Source organism: Loxodonta africana, chromosome 7 (genome assembly GCF_030014295.1).
Source record: "Loxodonta africana isolate mLoxAfr1 chromosome 7, mLoxAfr1.hap2, whole genome shotgun sequence".
In the NCBI taxonomy this organism is placed as follows: domain Eukaryota; kingdom Metazoa; phylum Chordata; class Mammalia; order Proboscidea; family Elephantidae; genus Loxodonta; species Loxodonta africana.
Genome location: NC_087348.1, coordinates 94,248,680 through 94,269,356, shown reverse-complemented (window position 1 = coordinate 94,269,356; position 20,677 = coordinate 94,248,680). Strand labels below are relative to the sequence as shown.

At 37.2% G+C, this 20,677-nt stretch overlaps 1 protein-coding gene across 1 annotated transcript in view; it reads right to left on the bottom strand.

Moving 5' to 3' along the window:
- ACER3 (alkaline ceramidase 3) overlaps positions 1–20,677 on the bottom strand; it is a 169,336-nt gene that overhangs the window by 122,479 nt on the left and 26,180 nt on the right. The gene's annotated exons all lie outside the window — the stretch shown is intronic.

Below are 20,677 nucleotides of genomic sequence, written 5' to 3'. Positions count from 1 at the left end.
CGAAACACCAAGAAATGACCAGGCCAAGGACACAAAGATGATTAGAGTTCAAAGAGGCTGAAAGGCAGGCAGCACAGAGGGCTCTGTTGTTAGTTGCCATACAGTCGATTCTGACTTATGGTGACCTCCAAGTGTGCAGAGCAGAAGTGCACTCCACAGGGCTTTCAAGGTTGTGACCTTTTGGAAGCAGACTGGTAGGCTTTACTTCAGAGGTACCTCTGGGTGTGTCTGAACTGACAACCTTTTAGTTAGTACAACACTTAACCATTTGCACCATCCAGGGACTCTTAGAGAGAGCCCTACTTTTAACCAACTAAGTGTGTTAGGGGCAAGGGGGCAGGAATAGATTGAAGATTTATGGCTGCCAGGGTAGAGATGGCAGTGAATTTCATCCTACACCACCTGTGGACCCTGAAAGGCCACCACTTTTGCCCTATGCAAATCTGAGTAGAGTTGCTGCATATTTGGCAGACTTGTCGGGCTGGAAATACCAGTCAGAGTTTGGTGTCAATCAAAAACAAAGACCCTTAAGTAACACCACTTACTGTGGTCTGAAGCCAGAATAGACTATACTAGAAGGTAATCTAAGTGGCTCAAAACAACTTCAAGCCTGGTCTGCTAATACCCTCAGGTGCCTATAAAGAAAAAAAAAAAGGATTTCTAAAAGTAATTTTTTTCAAATAAAATGTCTAATGAACAAACAAAGTTTACAGGGCACATGAAAAGACAGCACAATAAAAAAATCAACAGAAACAGGCTGTTTTTGTAAAACAACAAAACAAAAGCTAAGCTTACTATGTTCAGGGAGATAAAATAAAAAGACATCCTTACATAGACATATCACGGTGAAACTGCAGAAAATGAAAGACAAAAAGAAAATCTTAAAATCTGCCAGAGGAAAAAAAGAAGCAACAAGAGTTGACTTCTTAGACTGTAAAAAGATATTTTCAAGACGTTGAAGAAAAATAATTCTCTACTCAGCAAAAATTTCTTTCGATAATCAAACTGACATAAAGATACTTTCAGACAAATGAAACTAAGAACTTGCCACCAGCACACCCATTAAAGGAAATTCTCAAAGCAAGAAGGAAAAGGGTTTCAGAAAGAACCTCAGAGATTCAGCAAAAAATGAGTTGGAGAAGGCAACAATTTTACACCAATGTTACTGAAAGTGTGATCCACAGATGCAGTGGAAAAAGTTAATTGTCTCTTGAATGGAAAAGCAACAAATTGGGGTTTGTATTTTGAGTACCTTTTTTAAATTTCATTTTTCTAGTTAATGTTTTTAGTTTGTGTTTCTAGTAAAACATTTCATTTTCACTCCTACCTTTACAAAAACAAACCCCAAACATGAATAGGAATGCTAAAAACCTCAGTAGCAGAAATAAGTAGGTAAAATGGGAAAAGAAATGTCTAAATAGTATTTCATAAATTTTATTCTGGATAGAATGATGTGGCACAGTACGTTCGAAATTCCAAATGAATGATTTACAACACAGAAGGTGATATCAAGACAAATTATCAACTAACTGAGAGGGTAGAATGAGATATTTTCAGACAATCGAGGATTCAGAAATATTACTTGCAATATACCTTTTCTCTGGAACCTACTAGAGAATGTAATGAACCAAAACAAGAAAGTAAAACCAAGAGGAAAATGGCACAGGATCTAGGGAACAGGAGCTGCAATACAGGAGAGAGAAAAAGAAAAGCCCAAGATTACAGCTATACAACGAGACCAGTGGATCACCCAGTGCAGACTGAAGCAGAAGCAAGAGGTGCAGGAAAGAAACTGCCAAGAAGAAGAAGAAAGAAAAGGATAGGCTACAAGATAAGTTAAAATTTTTAGAAAAAAATGTTGGTAGGCATTTGACAGAACGGTTGGAAAATTTGTACTATGGTTTAGTCAACCAATCCTGTATTGTGAACATTTAGGTTATTTCCAATTCTTGCTATTAAAAAACAACACTGTAATGGATACACACACACACACATCATTTTGAAAGAATGCAGATATATCTGTAAAAGAGATTCCCAAAAAACAGATTGCTGAGTTAAAGACTAAATACATCGACTGACCAGAAAAGTATTAGAAAAAAACATGGATGCCTCATTCTTTCTCTTACAATGAGCTAGGGTGGGCATCTTTTCGTGTTTAAGGACCCTGGTGGCACAGTGGTTAAGGTCTCGGCTGCTAACCAAAAGGTTGACAGTTCAAATTCACCAGTTTCTCCTTGGAAACCATATGGGGCAGTTCTACACTGTCCTATAGGGTCACTATGAGTCAGAATCCACTCGCCGGCAATAAGTGTTTTTTTTAAAGGACCCTCTGTATTTCCTTTTCCTATGACCTGAATATTCATGTATTTTACCACTTTTTCTAATGGTTTTTTCTTCCACAAGAAGGAGCACTTTCCTGTATAAAAATGTCATGATATGGGCTGCAAGCTCTTCTGACTTTGGTTTTGATTTTTTTGCTATGTAAAATTTTTTAATGTATTTATGTAGTTGAATTTGGAAACCCTGGTGGCATAGTGGTTAAGTGCTACGGCTGCTAGCCAAAGGATCAGCAGTTCAAATCCGCCAGGCGCTCCTTGGAAACTCTATGGGGCAGTTCTACTCCGTCCTATAGGGTTGCTATGAGTCGGAATCGACTCGACAGCACTGGGTTTTAGTTGAATTTACCAATCTCTTCTTTTATAGCTTCTGGATATGTGAATGGTTTTAGAAAGGCCTTCCCCACTCCAAGATGCTAGAGGAACTTGCCCATATTTTCGTCTAGTGCTTTTGTGATTTTACTTTTTCAAAATTTAAATCTTAAGATTGCGGGGGCTTTCCTGGTATGCACTGAGTGTGGATTCAACTTTGTCTTTTTTCCAATGGCTACCCAGTTGTCAGTTTGTCATAATATGAAGTACCAAAAGTATGGGAAAGCACACTAGGGGAAAAGAGCAATGTGCAAAAACGTAAAAGTGAAACTTAAAAGACTCTGAATGAAGATGCAGGAGGAGGGTGTTTGCCTCAGCATGACAGTGGGGGCAGTCAGTGTGATCAGCAGCCTCAACAGTTCTCTAATGTTTGAAAGAACACACAGGGCCCTGAGGCATCCGGATAAATAATTTGAGCTCAGTTGTACTTAAAATTCTATAACCACCACCCAGTGCTAAGGAAAAAAAATTGAAGCATTAAAACCCACTGAAGTTGAAAAAGTGATCTATACTGCTTCATTGCCCCTACCGAAGAAACCTCCTGCAAAGTCGGCAAATGAGCTAGATAAAAGTTTTAACTGGTTTGAGCCTGAAAGCAACTCAGCACTTTGCCCCAAAGCAAGTTCATTGTGCCAATTATTTTACTAATTATGCCAATGTTCAAATAATGTTGAAGATTCACAGAACTTCAGAGACTTCAAGGCTGGAATAGGACAGGAGATCATCTAATGTAATCTCAGTGGACAACATTTTGTTCTTATCTACTACCACTTTGTAGTTGTGTGAATTTGGACAATTTATTTCCCTAAGCCTAGTTTCCTGATCTATAAAATGGGGGGGGGGGGGAATTAAATAATTAAATATGATGAAAGTAATAAATAATAAATAATGCATATAAAGTTAATTTCTGATATGAGAACAATCCACTGAATATTCCTCAGGAACCTGCATAATCTTGCCCTAACTCAGGTTAACAAATAGGTGCCACCTGAGAATTGTCTTGGTACCTGGACAAGTTCAAGAACAGTTGTCACAGGGAGGAGGCTTGCCTTCCAATACAGAAAAGTAACAAACTAAGTTGTAAGACACTCTGGTTCATGCAAATTTTTTTTTAAAAGCATCATATAAACGCATATTAAGGAGCCCTGGTGGTGCAGTGGTTAAGTGCTTGGCTGCTAACTGAAAGGTCAGTACTAAGTACTCCTTATAGTAGCTTTTAATTAAAACAGCTATCAGAATAAAAACAAAAAACCAATACAGATATGGCTTACTTTAAAAAGTGATAAACACAAATTCAGTTCAATTTGACATTTATTATTTTCTATGGCAAGGAGCCCTGGTGGTGCAGTGGTTAGGTGCTTGGCTGCTAACCAAAAGGTTGGTGGCTGGGACCTATCAGCTTCTCCAAGACAGAAAAATGTGGCAGTCTGTTCTATAAAGATTTATAGCCTTGGAAACAATGTGGGGCAGTTCTACTCTGTCCTATAGGGTCACTATAAGTCAGAATTGACTCAATGGCAATGGTTTTATGGACAAAGCACTGAGCTGAAAGCTGGCAAGAAAGGTTAACAAGTAAATAACCATGGTACTAGTCCTTGAAGCCCTGGTGGCACAGTGATTAAAGAACTCGGCTGCTAACCAAAAGGTCAGCAATTCGAATCCACTAGCCTCTCCTTGGAAACCGGCAGTTCTTCTCTGTCCTATAGGGTCACTATGTGTTGGAATTGACTCGATGGCAATGGGTTTTTTTTTTTTTTTTTTAACTAGTCCTGAGGAAGTATAATATACAATTTAGTGAGAAATATAGACAGGTAACAACTAGCAAGGAGAATGAAATGACCAAAGAACACAAACAAACAACACACTTGGGGGGAAGGAGGATAATCCAAGATGGCTTCAATAAGAAGGTAGCACTTGAACTATGCCTTGTATGATGGAAAGATTAGCAGGATTTTGATCACTACTAATACAAATGTCATCCTATTTTCTTTGGAGTCTATATACTTTCTTCAACAAATTATTCACTTTATGAAAATTAGTTTTTTACATTATTTTTAAGAACATATTTTATACTTTTACTTACTGCATGTAAGTTATAACTCAAAAAATCAAAGAAAAAACATGTAAAAATGAAAATGTTCATATTAAAGTCAAGAGGAAGCACATTTTATATTTGGGGGAAGAGGCCAAGTACATAGTGGTACAGAGATAACTGAAGAACTGGGGTGCTCCATATCAATTCTGGCATAAAAAGATGAGGAAGTTACAGGGAAAGGGAAAGACCCATAGCAAAAGGGCACTGTTGTTTACAGGTATATAACGCTGCTTTGAAGACAGTTCAAAGATGAGCATGGAACAATGAGAAGCACTTTACACAGAAAAGCATGATGAAGACAGGAGTCGGAGAAGAACAAAGGAAGTGAGATAGTCTTGAACTCTCTGGGGAAATATTTGGTGAAACAAAGAGGTGAGATTTATCTAAAGGTCATAAAAGTTTCCAAAGCATGCTCAGGAATGAGGAAGCATTACTGGAATGATAAAATTTGAAAACAATTATTTTGATAATCCCTACTTCCTCTCCATTTTTATTAAAACTATCTTTTCAGGGCCCAGTTCAAATCCCACCTACTCTTGGTGAAGTTTTTTCTAATCACCCTACGAAAATGACACTTCCTCTTCTTATAGCACTGTTCAAACCTCTAACCTGGTACTTTGCACAGAATACCTTGCACAGTTGGTTCTCACTAAATCAGATCCATAAATATGTCTTATCTTCTCAGGTTTCTTAAGGGCAGTGGCAAATACTTACTGAGCATTGCTATGAAAAGGCACGATGGGGAAATACAAAGGAAAACCAGATTCTGCCCTCATGAAAATTAAGCTAGTACCAAATTTACAAAATAGTAAAGTTATTTAAAATCTACTAGACATTACTTTGGAAATCCTGATGGCACAGTGGTTAAGACCTATGGCTGCTAACCAAAAGGTCACCAGTTCGAATCCACCAGATGCTCCTTGGAAACTCTATGGGGCAGTTCTACTCTGTCCTGTAGGATCGCTATGAGTCGGAATCGACTCAATGGGAATGGGCTTGGTTTTTTAGACATCATTTTACATGTGATTCAATTATGATGTAATGGAATTATTCTTTACCCCCAAATTAATTTGATCTAAGAGATTCATTCTTTACCCCAAACTAATTTCACTGTACTTTTTCATTCACTCTTCATTTACTTTACGTTGAAATGCATCAGTTAAAAATCATGAATGTACAAAAAGAAAAAAAACCAAACCCAGTGCCATCGAGTCAATTCCAACTCATAGCGACCCTAGAGGACAGAGGAGAACTGCCCCATAGAGTTTCCAAGGAGCGCCTGGCGGATTCAAACTGCCGACTCTTTGGTTACCAGTCGTAGCACTTAACCACTACGCCGCCAGTCCTTTAAAAATAAATTTTAAATTTTAGACTACAATAACTTTAACCAATAAAAATGCAGATTATTACTTTTAAAATCTCAACCATGAAAACCTTCCATATTTTTCTATTTCCATTAACTTCATTACAATGGCATAAAAATGTCCTAAATTGCTTTAAAACACCCCCAGAAAAGTTTTTAAACAGCAATTTCTTATATGTAGTAGGAAAAAGGAATTTTTTCCCCCTGGCTGCTGCACTGATCCCAAGTTACTCTGATAAAGACTCTCAAGGCTACCCAAAGATTAGTGTAATTTGTAATCAATCACTTACTAGTAGACAATTACGTTGTTTCCAGGTTATTACTCTGAAAAAAATACTGTGTTGAACACCTCTGACCATGTTTCTCTGTGCACGCACTTTATTAAGTTCATAGGATGAATTCCTAGAAGGAGAGTCTCCTCTTGAGGAAACTGTCCAGGTTCATTTTAGAGGTTGCTCCTTTGCCCCTACTGGAGTGGTGGCAAATTACAAGACCTTCCCAATTTCTTCATCCCCAGACTCACCAAATTTTAGACTAATCCCAGACTCTGTGGCTGGGAAATCAGAATGTAAATAAAAATTACACTCTTTTGAAAACTTGTATTGGAAAGTGGTGTAAAACCAAATCTGAGGCATCCATATTTAAGCCAAGTATATAATGAAGCAGAGAAAGCTGTTTCATAGAGAAAGAAGAAAAAAGCAAATAGGGTGAAAGTAGCAGACATAAAACACCATATGGTAGCAAGGACTACAGAGAGTAATTTCAATAACTGCAAGTGACTTTCCAGCTCTAAAAACTGTCATCGATTTTATGAATATAAAAGTTGTAAAATATACATATATAAAATCATAATCATCCATAAGCTCTTCACAATACTGCTAATATTCTCATATATTTCCATTTAATATTTAAACTCAGAATCATACTATAATTTCAACACGTACAGCACTGAATAGTGATTTTTTTTTCCTAGTTGGTATTCATCCAATTTAATAATCTTTGAAAATACCATTTTAATGGCAGCATAATAATCCACCATATGATAATCACTTTATTTAACCATTTTCTTATTTCAGATACATTACATAGTATAGCCACACTGTTTTCCAGAATTGCTGGGCCAATTATACTTCTATTTAGAGCGTGTAAGGGTGATTGTTTCACACTGTAACCTTAGTAACACTGAACAATATATTTAAGAGATGAAAAATGATATACCAATGTTTTAATTTGCATTTCTTTGAGTTGCTGAACTTTTTTATATTTATTAACTTTTATGTTTGTTTATCAATGGCATATTCTCTTTTGTGAAATGTTTATTCAGATTATCTAACCACCTTGAGCCTTAATTTTCTCATCTGTAGATTGATTAGATTAGGCATAATACCTATTGTTGTGGTGATGAAATACTGTAAAAATAAACTGAGTAAAAAAAAAATATATACAATAAATGTTAGTTCCCTTTTTAATATTTTATTTTATAATAAGGTGAAATAGTTTTATTTTAATAAGGTAAAACAGTTTAAAAAATATATATTCTATACTTATTTGTTAGAAGAAACAATAATAGATTCACTGGAATTACATGTTGTTTAAATTGTATTTAAACAACAAAAAGAAACCATTTTTCTAAGACTCGTCTATGAAAATTATAGTTTGTACATCATGATAAAAAACAATAGATTTACATAAAGCTGGACCTGATCGGGTTATTTTCCTGGATTCAAAAATAATCTTAGAAATACGAACAGTTAAAAACCTATGAGAAAATAAAAGCACTTAAGAAAGTCAACCATACATATGAAATACAAGGTCCACATGAGTTTAATAGTCATCCTTCTCGACAACAACATGAAAGAAGCAACCACAGAGCAGAGAGATAGTCATGGCAACAGCATGTCCACTAAGAATAAATTAGCTAAGTAACACTAGTGTCACAATAAATTCATTTGAAATAGTGTCTAGTGAGCTATAATCTACAGAAGACTTTCAAGCACACAAGCAATAAACAGGTAACAACACAAAGGTGGCTGCACAGGGGCCACTGAAACCCCTGTCAAGATATGGAACTTTACCATCGACCTGCAAAGTTTCCTCATGTTCCTCCCTTGACAATTCCTATCTCCACTTCCTCCATCCTCCGCTTCTCCTCCCAAGAACCACTATTCTGATTTTATATTTCTACCATAGATTAGACTTGCCTATTATAGAACTTCATAGAGATGGAATCATGTAGTATTTACTCTTTGGTGTTAGAGTTCTTTTACTCAGCATTATGTTTTTACAATTCATCCATATCGGTGCATGTATCAGTAGTTCCTTTTTATTGCTGAGTGATATTTCATTTTATGACTATACCACAGTTTGTTTACCCATTTTTGTATTGATGACCTGGTTGTTTTCTGGCATTGGCAACTATAATAAAGCTGCTATGAACATTCTTGTACAAATCTGTTTGCGGGCATATATACTCATTTCTCTTAGGTAAACACCCAGGATTAGAATAACTGGGTCAGCCTTGAAAATCCTATGCAGCAGTTCTGCTTTGCACATATGGCGTTTGCATGAGTCAGAATTGACTCGATGGCAACTTAGGATAACAACAAAGGGTAGGTGTATGTTTAGTTTTATTAGAAGCGGCCAGATTTTTTTCCAGAGTGGTTGTACCATTTTAGACTCACAGTGTTTACTTCACTTCTTTGCCAACATTTGGTCTCAGTCTTTTTCATTTTAGCCATTCTGGTGGATGTGCAGTTGTATCTCATTATTCTTAACTTTTCAATCTTCCGTCCTCCTTTTGCTTACTTATATCATACTCTTGCCAAAAGAGGTGATTTACAGACACTTCTACCCCATGCACCTTTCATTGATTTTATGCTTTTCTCGTGAGAGTTAATAATACTTTTTTTTTTTTTAAGCTATGAGGTTTTGAGATGATTTGTTTTATAGCAGTGGATAACTGGAATACTGTCTCATGTTGAATTCTGAGCAATTTTGACTTCCTGTGGTGTAAGTTCAGAGTATACCAAATTATACCATACCTTTTAATCTTAGAAGATGAGACTTTAAAAATAATTAAATAAAGTTTAGTCCTTTTATAGGCCCTTCCATCTACAGATTTCAGAGAATTTTATAAGCATTTTATTTATCCTCATAATACATTCATGAGATTCAAAAGAGGTATTTTTTTCCTTTTTTAAATTCATTTATTTTGCACTTTAGATGAAGGTTTACAGAACAAATTAGCTTCTCATTGAACAGTTAGTACACATACTGTTTTATGACATTAGTTAACAACCGTACATGTTAGCATTTTCCCTTCTCACCCTTGTGTGCCCTATTAACCAGCTTTGCTGTCCCCTCCTGCCTTCTAGTCCTTGCCCCTGGGCTGGTGTGCCTCTTTAGTCTCATTTTGTTTTATGGGTCTGTCTAATCTTTGGATGAAGGGTAGACCTCAGGAGTGACTTCATTACTGAGTTAAAAGGGTGTCCAGGGGCCATACTTGCAGAGTTTGTCCACTCTCTGTCAGGCCAGTAAGTCTGATCTTTTTTTGTGAGTTAGAGTTTTGTTCTACATTTTTCTCCAGCTTTGTCTGGAACCCTCTATTGTGATCCCTGTCGGAGCAGTCAGCGTTTATAGCTGGGCACCATCTAGCTGTACCAGACTTAGTCTGGTGGAGGCCGTGGTAGTTGTGGTCCATTAGTCCTTTGGACTAATCTTTCCCTTGTGTCTCCCTTGCTCCCAGAGGGGTGAGTATCTTAGATGACCCCTCACAGGCTTTTAAGATCCTAGACGTCAAAAGAGGTATTTTACCCAATGAAAGTAAATAATGACTCAAGCTTGAAATAATTCATTTGTGGAGCTGGAAAAATCTTTGACTCATCATAGGTGTGGACTCTTGATCTTACATATGTTCTTACTTAACTTTTCAGGGTAATCTTTGATCATCAAGTGGAAAGACTGGGTGGAGTCAGAAAACAAAGCAAAATTCCAAAATACGCATGTCGAAATCTTGATACTGCTATAAAAATTGTTTGCATTGCAGACATTCACTCATTTATTCATACAAAATGATAAGGAGAGATTCTATATAAGATAAAAAAAAAAATATATATATATATATATAAGATAGTGTTCCCAAAATGTAACATTATGGTTTCTAGGCTGTTTTACTGCAGGACAGCAATTTTTCTTCTTTTTTTTGGCCATTTTTTTATGTAGGACATGAAGGCAATCTGACTATGACATCTGATATTCCATTGATTACAGGAGTTGATTCATTTAGTCCTACCAGTCAGATGGATGTTCTTTGTTCTCTCCCTACTCCAGGAATATCCAGCCTTAAACCTGAAAAGAAGTATGACCTTGATGTTGTTAGTACTGTTGTTAGCTGCTGTCCAATTGACCCCCAACTCTTGGTGACCCCATACACAATGAAACGAAATGCTGCCCGATCCTGAGCCATCCCCATGATTGGGTGTGGATCAAACTGTAGTAATCCATAGGGTTTTCACCAGCTAATTTTCAGAAGTAGATTGCCAGGCCTTTCTTCTTAGTCTGTCTTAGTGTGGAAGCTCTGCTGAAACCTGTTCAGAGTCATAGCACACCCAGGTGTCTGCTGACGGATGGGTGGTGGCTGTGTATGAAGTACCTTGACTGATAATCAAACCTGAGTCTCCCACAGCGAGAGTTCTGCTACTGAATCACCACTGCTCCCCACGACCTTGATACCCACTGCAGTCAAGTCGATTCCAACTCATAGTGACACTGTAGTACAGAGTAGAACTGCCTCGTAGGGTTTCCAAGTATGTAATCTTTATGGAAGCAGACTTACTTCTTTCTTCCACAGATTGGCTGGTTAAGTCAAACGGCTGACCTTTTGTTTAGCAGATGAATGCTTAACCACTGTGCGCCACTGGGGCTCCATCTAATGACCTTGATAGAGGAGGCCTGTTTTCTGATTAAGAGCAGTCATCATTAAACAAATATTTAGCTCCATGTGCGTCCTTCCCTGATCCCATCTTTTTCCTTTCTCCTCCAGAGATAATCGCTATCCTTAATTTAGCGTTGACCATTTCCTAGCTTTACTTTGTAGTTTTACACTTACGCATTCCTAAAACATACTGTTTAATTGTATTTGTTTTATACTTTTTATAAGTAGAATTGCACTGCGTATATGTATATATATACACACACACATACCCACATACATGTATATACATATTCTTCTGCAACTTGCTTTTTTTTTCCTACTCAAATTATGTTCCATAGTATCTTCTGTGTTCCTGAGAATTGTCTTTGTTGATGAGTTTAAGTATAATTCCTTTATTTTTACTGTTGTTTAGAGTTCCACTATATGAATATATTGATTTATTCATTTTTCAGTCAGTGGACACTTTGTTGTTTCCAAATTTTTGCTATTACACCTTGTTCTCCTTACCTACCGACTGTCTTGTTATCTGACATTTCACATTTACAACAATAGTAAAAAAACCTACCACCTGAATATTTTGCACATTAACAACATATATCTGGCAGTAATGAACATCGAAGTAAGAGGTGAGAGTGATGTTGGCTTTGATAGTTAAGATTATGTGTTAGCTTGGCTGGGCCATGATTCTCAGTGGTTTGGCAGTTACGATGTAACTTGGCAGTTATGTAATGAGTAATTTGGCCATTGCATAATGATGTAGTCATCCTCCATTTTGTGAGCTGATATGGTCATCTATTTTTGTATAACACCAGTTTCGCATAATAACCTGGCGTTTGAAACCTAACCATGTCGGTAAGTGAGGAGAGGATGTATAAATAATGCTGCTATGGACATTCTTGTACATCTTCTATATAAGAATGTAAGAGTTTCTGTATATACTTAAGAGTGAAATTGTTTGATGGTAGAGCATGCTTATATCCAACCATGACCAAGTTCAGAAGTTTTCAAACTTTTTGGTCTTATGACCCCTTTACACATTTGAAAATTATTGAGGGCCCCATAGATTTTACCCTATGGGTTTAATCTACTGATATTTACTGTACTAGGAGTTAAAATTGAAAAAAATTAAAATTTTTATTAATACATTTAAAATTTATGCTTATAAGAAGTGAAATTTATCCATGTTGTTATATGTATTAGTAGTTTGTTCCTTTTTATTGCTCAGTAATTTGGAATATTCCATTGTATGAATATACCATAGTTTGTTTATCCTTTCTTTTGTCAATGGACACTTGGGCTATCTCCAGTTTTTGGCTACAAAATAAAGCTACTACAAACATCCTTATACAAATCTTTCCATAGACATATGTCTTCATTTTTCTTGGGTAAATACCTAGGAGTGAAATTGCTGAGTCATAGGATTGGTTTATATTTGATTTTAAAAGAGACTGAAAGGTCTTTTTCCAAAGTGATACACCATTTTCTATGTCCGTAACGGAAGCTCTAAGTGCTCCACATCCTCAGCAGCATTTGGTATTGTCATTGTTTTTAATTTTAGCCATTCTGGAAGATACGTAGTGGTATCTCATTGGAGTTTTAATTAGCATTTTTCTGATAACTAATGATGTTGAGCATGTGTTCGTGTGTTTATTGGCCATTCATATATCTTCCTGTGTGAAGCGTCTTTTTAAACCTTTTGCCCGCCCCCCCTCCCTTTTTTAATTGGGTTGTTGTCTTTTTGCTGTTGAGTTAGAGGGATTCTCTAAAGGTTCTGGATATAAGTCCTTTTGTCAGATGGATGTTTTGTGACTATTTTCTTCCTGTGTGTGGTTTGCCTATTCATTTTCTTAAGATGTCTTTTGGTGAGCAGAGGTTTTACATTTTGATGCACTCCAAGTTATCAGTGCATTCTCTTACGGTTGTTGTTTTCTATACCTCGTCCAAAAATCTTTGTCTATCCTTAGTTTGTAAAGATTTTCTCCCTTATTCTCTTCTAGAAGCTTTATAGTTTTAGCTTTATAGTTAGGTCTGTGTTCTCTCAAATTAATTGTTATATATGGTGTGAGGTAGGGATTGAGGTCCATTTTTCCCCATATGCATATCAAGTTGTGCCAGCATCATTTGCTGAAAAGACTTCTCTTTCCTTGTTGGATTACTTTGGTTCTTTTGTCAAAAATCAATGGACAGTACATGTGTATCTGTTTCTGGACTTTCTATTCTATTTTATTGGTCTATTTATCAGTCCTTATTGTCACAGAGTCTTGACTACTACAGTCTTATAGTATAACGTTGAAGTCAACTACTGTTAAGTTTTTCAATTTGGTTCTTTTTTTCTTAAGTTCACTTTGGATATCTAGGTCTTATGCATTTCCACATAAATTTTAGAATCAGCTTGCCAATTGTAATGATTTTAAAAGTTGTCCATAAGCTTTTTTGCTATTTCTCACTTCGAGAGGTGGAACTTGAGTGTAGACTTGGTTTGGTGATTCGCTTCTAATGAATAGAATAAGGTAGAAGTAATGGTGTGAGACTTTGAACACTAGGTTATAAAAAGCATGGCTATTTCCCTCTTGGCCACTTTCTTGGATTACTCACTCCAGGGAAGCCAGTTTTCATGTCATAAAGAGAGGTACACATGTGAGGAGATGAGGTCTCCAGCCAACAGCCATGTAGATAAACCATCTTGGAAGCAGATTCTCCAGCCCCATTTAAATCTTCAGATGACTACAGACTTGGCCAACATCTTGGCTGCATTCTTATGAGAGACTCTGAGTCCAAACTGCTTTCATACTCCTGACTCTCAGAAACTGTGTGAAATAATAATTATTTGATGTTTTAAGTGGCTCCGTTTTAAAATATTTTTCAGTTCTAGAATTTCCACTTAGTTCTTTTTTATCATTTGTTTTTTTCTGCACAGATTTCCTGTCTTTTCATTATTGTCAGCATATTTTGTTTTGATTCACTGAAGATAGTTCTAATACGCGCCCACCCCACTGCCATTGAGTCGATTCCAACTCATAGCAACCGCATAGGACAGAGTAGAACTGCTCCATAGGGATTTCAAGGCTGCAGACTGTGACATCTTTCTCCCATGGAGCAGCTGGTGGGTTTGAATTGCTTACCTTTTGGTTACAGCTAAGCATTTTAACCACTGTGCCACCAGTGCTCCTGATAGTGATAATCCCCCCCAAAAAACATAATAGCAGCTTTAAAATCCTTGTCTGCTTTTTCTGACATCTGGGTGGTCTCAGAGTCAGTCTGAGTTAATTTTCATTTAAGAATGTGTTCCATTCTCATTCTTTATATGTTGAGTAATTTCAGACTTTATTCTTGACATAATGAATGTTAAATTTTGGAGATTCTGGGTTTTACATGTTATAGGCAGTTTCTTAGAATTAAATTTTGTTTCTGGTGTTTTTTTCTAAAGAGTTTTGTTTCTTTTGTTTTAGCTGGCGGTTAGCTTGGCTGGACTTGAATGAACTCTGTTTCTTGGCCAGCATCTCTAGCCACAGTTTAGATCTTCTGTCTTCAGTTGAACTGCTTTTAATCTGTTATATACATGTGTGATTCAGGGTTCAACTAGAGATGTGGGTAGACAAAATTTGGGGATCCCTTCTCTATCTGTTCCCTTTCAAGATTCCTCCATTCTCGTTAGCGATTATTATTTTTTTTTCTAGCATCAGGTTTCTGGCTCTCCAGACCAGAAAGCCTGTGGTGCTTCCCTTGCCCTTTGTGTGCTCTGCCAACTGCAATTGGTCCAGTGCTAAAATCTATGAAAATGGGAGTTCAACTTTCTACAACTCCCGCTCTTCCAGTGTATACTCCCCATTAGAGTATGCTTCTACTTTACTCTCCAGTGCCTTCAGTTAACAGCTTATTCTGTTATTCCAGATGTCACCATTTTTTTTCTGCAAGGGCATTAGTCAGTAGGATCTTACTTTGTCTGTTTGGTCCTTTTTAATATATTCCATTTTCTCCTCTTTATGCTCATGTTTTCCTTTAGAATCTTGAACATATTTCAAGCTGTTTTAAAACCTTTGCCAATTTCATTATCGCTGTTATTTCTAGGTTGTTTCTTTTGACCTGTTTTCTTACTTTTTAACTTGTTTAGCAATTTTTGTTTGGGTGCTGGACATTGTGAGGCAATATTGTTGAGTGACTAGATTTTGTTGTCCTCTTTTAAAGGATATTGGACATTATTCTAGCCAGCGGGTAAGTTTCTGATAAGTTGATCCTTTCAAGGTTTGTTTTTTTTTAAAAAAAAAAAATTTAGGGTGGGTCTAGAGTTATCTTTACTCTTGTTAGGTTTACTCCATTACCAAAATGTGAGCATCCTGGGGTCTCTACTGAATGTTCTTGATCTAGAATACATGATCTCTGCTCTGTCTGGTTACAACTGGAAGGCCTCCATCCCTGTGTTCTATGGTAGTTGATCAGTTTAAGCTCTGTAGTAGCAGAAAAACTGAGATAATCATAGATTTTACCTCATCTTTTCCCCTTTTCTCAGGGGTCACGTTTTGGCAGTACTGAGCTGTCCGAAGTCTGAGAACAAGTTGTCTAATATTTTCCACTCTTTTCTAGTTTTTTATGGCAGAGAGAAAGTCCAGTCCCAGTTAATCTATTATGGCTAGAAGCAAAAGTCCCCCAAATCATTGTAGTGTTCTTTTTTTAATTTTGGTGAAAATATACAAAGCAGAACATATACCCATTCATCAGTTTCTGTATGTACAATTCAGGTTACATCCTTCACATGGTGTTACCATTCTTGCTATCTCTACCCGTATTATTTCACCACATTGACTTAGACTTACTACCCCCCTGAACTTCTCATCTCTTCTTTAGAGTTACTGTTGGCAATTTGATCTCATATAGATAATTCTTTAAAAAAGCGCAATGCTCCGCTGAACATTTGTTTTAGTGTTCTTAATGCCTATTAGAGCAAGCCAGTTGTGGTGCTAAAATCTTTTGTAACTCTACTGATTTTGGGGGTGGGGACAGAGGAAAGTTGCTTCATCTTTTAAACACTGAGATGGTTGTGTTAAAATCTTCCGCTATGATAGTGAATGCGTTTACATCCCCACATAATTCTCTTAGTTTTTGCTTTATGTATTTTGAGACTTTGTAATTAGCTTCATATAAATTTAGGATTATAATACCTTGCTGGTGAATTGGAGCCTTATTTTTGTAATGCTTTTTGTTTTGAAATTCTTTTTGTATGATACTACAATAGCTATACTAGCTTTTTCTGTAGCATTTATGTACAGTCATGTATCACTTAACATCTATGATACGTTTTATGAAATAGGACATTATGTGATTTGGATGTTGTGTGAACATGCCTAAACTGCAAGCAATAGCATTCACTGATTTTCCACCTTCGCGTTATTTAATTAACTGCCTTTTGTTTCACTTCCAAATCAATACTTCTCCTTTGCCTCTTGCTGCTGCAAACTTCTCAGTGGAAACTTCAAACCTCCACTGTCCTCAAGTGTTCTGTTTTCAACTTTCTTGGACTTCTCAGAGTAAATAGAAGCCATGAACCAACAATTGCATAACTTTCCTTTCGTTACAGTGAAAGAGGTGCAGTTCTTCCTGCCTTAGGCCAGTTTCTTCACCAATTCTCTGAATCCGAACTCCTGTCATCTTCTCAGGGGTAATTTACACTATAAAGGAGAGACTAGAAAATAGCAGGTGCCAAGATATGCATGGACACTATGTCAGTAAATCTAACACATTTTTTTCCATATTGCTTGACCTTTCAGCAGCATTTGAAAGTGCATATCTGAGGAAAAAGTCGTGAATCTCCACCTATCATCCTGACGTCTCAGGCTGTTACATGTTTGACTACCTCTATTTATTCTGGTATGGCACCATGGACATATATGTGGTCGAACGTTGCCCAAATGGACGTTATGTGGTGCATAACTGTTATCTTTTTTCCTTTTCCCTTCCATGTTTCTGCATTCTCATATCGTATTTGCAACTCTCATCAACAGACCATATCTAATTTTTATTCATCTCTTTACTGCTTAGCACAGTAGCTGTCACTTATTGGGCAAAAAATAACATGTTTTACGAATGAACTAATTATTAAAATATACAGCCATGCATTGCTTAAAGCCTAAGACACATTCTTTGAAATAGGATTATGTGATTTGGATGTTATGCAAATACCATACCATCTTCTTATGGTAACTTTGAGATAGCAGAAGCAGTCCTTTCTGAGGGACATGGAGGGCCTGGAGTTCTGCTCACTGCTCTCTGGACCCAGGTTGGTGGCTGCTTCCTGGGTGAGCGAGGACTCCGTAAGGGTGCACACTGAGCTGGTGAAGGCTGGGGACTGGGCCTTTAGGCTCAGCCCTGGGCTACTCAGGAAGGCGTTAGGCCCTGCAGGCCCAGTTCATTGAGGATGAGGTCTGGGGACATGAGGCAAGACCAGGGTAGGCTCCCTAAGCGTGAACTGATCCAAGGCACAAAGGTGTCAGCTCCCTCCTGGCTGCATCTGGTTAGCAGGCTACAACCCTTTCCCCAGTCAGAATATCTGAATTTATGGGACCACGGGTATATGTGTGGTTGGATATTGCCGGAATGGATGTTACGCAGCACATGCAGAGGCACATCTAAGGTATGGCTGGTGGGGGGGTGATGGGAAAGGGGAACACAATGAGCAGTTTCTGTTGGTCATCCCAGTTTCCATCACCAGCTGTGAGAGATCTTTCAGCAATTTAAAACTAATGGCCATAGATGCTGTTCTCTGTAGCTACACTGCTAGGTGCATGACCTTTCTTCTAGCAGTGGAGTCTTTTCCCAGTCTATGCTAGGAACTGAAGGGAGACAAGAGAATTCATTCTGCAGGTGATGCATTCAACAAATACTTATATTTGTTGAGTGCACATTATTTGCTAGGCACTCTTCTAGGTGCTTGTGATATGGTAATGAACAAAAGAAATAAGATTGCTGTTGTCATGAGCTTACATTCTAATGAGGTAGATGCCAAATAAGTTAGTAAGCAAGTAAATGAATGATTCCTAATAATAATAAATACTATGAAGAAATAAAACAAGGTAATATGATAGAGAATCTCTAGAGAACTTCTTTAGGTAGAGTAGTACGGCAGACTTTTCTGAGTCATAAGACCTGAAGAAGGAGAAGGAACATGTGGTAATAATGTTCCAGGCAGTATTGCAAGTGGCCCCGAGACTGGAATAGGCTTGGTTCCTTCTAGGAACATAAAGAAGGTTAGTGCTGGAATATGGTGGGCAAGAAGAGAATAATTAGGACAGCTAGGCAGAGGTTAATAGTGTTAGCCTTGTAGACCTTGATGAGGAGTTTGGCTTTTATTTTATTCGCATTGAAAGCCTCTGGAGAGTTTTAGCCAGGGAGTAAGTCTTATCATACTACTTAGAACAAGTCAGATACAAACACCAATGACAATGTGGCATTTGAGAGATATATTAACATGCTACAATTATTATGATCAAAGGAAGATGCCGATTAACTGGGAAGGTTTTCATGAAATCATGGCTTCAAAGAAGGATATTGATCATAGTGGAAGACTAGGATTGATGAAGAGTAATGAAGTTTAAAGGAGATGAATCTAACAAAGCAGACCTATATGCTGAGTATGACTTATTAAGTATAAGAACTCACTGTTGAGAACTATACGTAAGTAGAGGTAAAATTTTTACAGTGGCCAAAATAAGTTACAAGAGAAAGGAGATATAAAATAGCCGTAGAGGTCAGAAAAGGCATTGTGACCTCAGTGTTCTAAAAGGTATTTTCAATAAGACTTTGGAAGACTAAAGCTAGACTGGTTTTAAGAGGGGCTGAAGGGTTGTAGGAGCCCTGTTGGCACAGTGATTGAGAGCTCAGCTGCTAACCAAAAGGCCAGCAGTTCGAATCCACCAGCCACTCCTTGGAAACCCTATGGGGCAGTTTTACTCTGTCCTGATAGGGTCGCTATGAGTCAGAATCTACTTGATTACAAGGGGGTTGTTAGGGTTATAAGAGTGGGTGATAAGAAACCAAAAGGAGACTCAGAAAGAATGCAAAGATAGTTTGAAGTATATTTATATGCCTTGCCTTAGACGGATCAGGAACGTCATCTTCATAAAGAAAATTGTAATTGGTAGCCAGTGTATTACAGTTTTAAGTATTTTACATGCCATAGGTAGTGTGTGCTCATGGCTATTTCTTAGAATTAAATTTGATTTCAGTAAAAGGAACGGGAATGACTTTTAGGATACTGATGGCCATATATATTTCAGAGTAAACCATTTCAAGAAGAAGGGATTTAATCAGTACCTTTAAAGACTAAACCTGTTGCCGTCGAGTCGATTCCGACCCCTAGTGACCCTATAGGACAGAGTAAAACTGTCCCATAGGGTTTCCAAGGAGCGGCTGGTAGGTTAGAACTGTTGACCTTTTGGTTAACAGCTGTATCACCTAACCACTGCACCACCAGGACTCCTTTGAAGACTAAGAAAAAGCAGTTTAAGAAGCACAACAGCAAGCATAAGACTAAATCTTACTTGTATGTAATGCCCTGTCGTAAAAATCTTTAAGGGATTCAAGCCTTTTGATTAGTCGAAGGGCTAAGAAAAAGAAGATAATAATGGGCTTTTGAATTACTTGGTAAGGAATCTGAGAACTGTTACTTTTAAAAAACTTTCTCGAAGAAAATAAGTATGTATGTAGGAGGGAGAAAGCTGCTGGGAGTGATTTTTCTGAAGTTTTTTTTTTACCCATATATTTTAAAAAGTACTTAAAAAAAAATTACATTGTTATAAGGTATTTGCCCTGCCTATGTAACAGGATTGTTGTGAGGTCAAATGAGGAAGTTAATACAAATTGATTTCGTATTACAAAGCCTTGTAAGCATAAGATGATGTCATTCAGAAACATATCTAAATTTTTATGATGCCAGCACATGTGCGTGCGTTAGTTACAAAACATTTCTGCACGTCTGGGCGTTACCCTAGCTATTGAAGCTGCTTTGGATTCTGTGAACATTAATTACTACAGGCAACATTTTTAAAGCTTAAAAAAAAAAAATCATCATTAGAAAGAATGTCAGCAAATTTTAGTAAAATAATAAACTTTAGACTTCTCTTTTTTTTTGTTGTGCTTTAAGTGAAAGTTTATAATCCAAGTCAGTTTCTCATACAAAATCTTATACACACATTATTATGTGACCCTAGTTGCTCTCCCTACAACGTGACAGCACACTCCTCCTCTCCACCCTGTCAAGAAATCAAGTGACACATTGCATTAGGTAAATCTGCTTCAAAGGACCTCTTTAAAGTGTTAAAAAAGCAAAGATGTCACCTTGAAGACTAAGGTGCACCTGACCCAAGCCATGGTATTTTCAATCGCATCATATGCATGTGAAAGCTCGACAATGAATAAGGAAGACTGAAGAATTGACGCCTTTGAATTGTGGTGTTGGCGAAGAATATTGAATATACCATAGACTGCCAAAAGAATGAACAAATCTGGTCTTGGAAGAAGTACAACCAGAATGCTCCTTAGAAGCAAGGATGCCGAGACTGCATCTTACATACTTTGGACCCATTGTC